This window comes from Nylanderia fulva, unplaced genomic scaffold, assembly GCF_048542155.1.
Source record: "Nylanderia fulva isolate GAGA-0341 unplaced genomic scaffold, ASM4854215v1 Scaffold585, whole genome shotgun sequence".
In the NCBI taxonomy this organism is placed as follows: Eukaryota; Metazoa; Arthropoda; class Insecta; order Hymenoptera; family Formicidae; genus Nylanderia; species Nylanderia fulva.
Window position 1 is genome coordinate 32,501 of NW_028190682.1, and position 2,500 is coordinate 35,000.

A 2,500-nucleotide genomic window follows, 5' to 3' on the forward strand; every position below is an offset into this window, starting at 1 on the left:
CAGCGGCACCTCCGGGCCGGGCGGCACCTCCGGACCGGACGGCACCTCCGGGCCGGGCGGCACCTCCGGGCCGGGCGGCACCTCCGGACCGGACGGCACCTCCGGGACGGGCGACACCTCCGGGAACCACGGCCGACCGGCGACACCTCCGGGCCGGGCGACACCTCCGGGAACATCGGCCGACCGGCGGCACCTCCGGACCGGGCGACACCTCCGGCAACCACGGCCGACCGGCGACACCTCCGGGACGGGCGGCACCTCCGGACGACCGAATGAACTCTCGTAGTCAGACGACCGCCGGCGGTACCTCCGGAACACTTAACGACAATTTACGGCGCCGCAACGAGGAGAGCTACGTAAAAACGTTTCGGACGAAAGTTACTTACTATTCGGCGCTCGCTCGACATAAGGGCGCTGTCCGATTACTAACTCGAAAAGTGTCTCTCAAACCCACGTGTCGGAGACATATATTTCGAATTATTACGGATGATACGCAACACGCAAGCTGCGGTGACCGCGATTACGGTACGGAACACTCGCCCGATGCGAAATCGCGCGCGCGGCAATCGAGACGGCTCGTTACGGGCGTGATTATACGTGCGGCACCACATAACGGCCGTCGTCAACTTAGGTGACGGACGGCACCTCCGGGACGGGCGACACCTCCGGAAACCACGGCCTACCGGCGACACCTCCGGGCCGGGCGACACCTCCGGGAACCACGGCCGACCGGCGTCACCTCCGGGCCGGGCGACACCTCCGGGTCGGGCGGCACCTCCGGGCCGGGCGACACCTCCGGGAAACAAGGCCGACCAGCGGCACCTCCGGGCCGGGCGGCACCTCCGGGCCGGGCGGCACCTCCGGGCCGGGCGGCACCTCCGGGCCGGGCGGCACCTCCGGACCGGACGGCACCTCCGGGACGGGCGACACCTCCGGGAACCACGGCCGACCGGCGACACCTCCGGGCCGGGCGACACCTCCGGGAACATCGGCCGACCGGCGGCACCTCCGGACCGGGCGACACCTCCGGCAACCACGACCGACCGGCGACACCTCCGGGACGGGCGGCACCTCCGGACGACCGAATGAACTCTCGTAGTCAGACGACCGCCGGCGGTACCTCCGGAACACTTAACGACAATTTACGGCGCCGCAACGAGGAGAGCTACGTAAAAACGTTTCGGACGAAAGTTACTTACTATTCGGCGCTCGCTCGACATAAGGGCGCTGTCCGATTACTAACTCGAAAAGTGTCTCTCAAACCCACGTGTCGGAGACATATATTTCGAATTATTACGGATGATACGCAACACGCAAGCTGCGGTGACCGCGATTACGGTACGGAACACTCGCCCGATGCGAAATCGCGCGCGCGGCAATCGAGACGGCTCGTTACGGGCGTGATTATACGTGCGGCACCACATAACGGCCGTCGTCAACTTAGGTGACGGACGGCACCTCCGGGACGGGCGACACCTCCGGAAACCACGGCCTACCGGCGACACCTCCGGGCCGGGCGACACCTCCGGGAACCACGGCCGACCGGCGTCACCTCCGGGCCGGGCGACACCTCCGGGTCGGGCGGCACCTCCGGGCCGGGCGACACCTCCGGGAAACAAGGCCGACCAGCGGCACCTCCGGGCCGGGCGGCACCTCCGGGCCGGGCGGCACCTCCGGGCGGCACCTCCGGGCCGGGCGGCACCTCCGGACCGGACGGCACCTCCGGGACGGGCGACACCTCCGGGAACCACGGCCGACCGGCGACACCTCCGGGCCGGGCGACACCTCCGGGAACATCGGCCGACCGGCGGCACCTCCGGACCGGGCGACACCTCCGGCAACCACGGCCGACCGGCGACACCTCCGGGACGGGCGGCACCTCCGGACGACCGAATGAACTCTCGTAGTCAGACGACCGCCGGCGGTACCTCCGGAACACTTAACGACAATTTACGGCGCCGCAACGAGGAGAGCTACGTAAAAACGTTTCGGACGAAAGTTACTTACTATTCGGCGCTCGCTCGACATAAGGGCGCTGTCCGATTACTAACTCGAAACGTGTCTCTCAAACCCACGTGTCGGAGACATATATTTCGAATTATTACGGATGATACGCAACACGCAAGCTGCGGTGACCGCGATTACGGTACGGAACACTCGCCCGATGCGAAATCGCGCGCGCGGCAATCGAGACGGCTCGTTACGGGCGTGATTATACGTGCGGCACCACATAACGGCCGGCGTCAACTTAGGTGACGGACGGCACCTCCGGGACGGGCGACACCTCCGGAAACCACGGCCTACCGGCGACACCTCCGGGCCGGGCGACACCTCCGGGAAAGACGGCCGACCGGCGTCACCTCCGGGCCGGGCGACACCTCCGGCAACCACGGCCGACCGGCGACACCTCCGGGACGGGCGGCACCTCCGGACGACCGAAAGAACTCTCGAAGTCAGACGACCGCCGGCGGTACCTCCGGGACACTTAACGACGATTTAC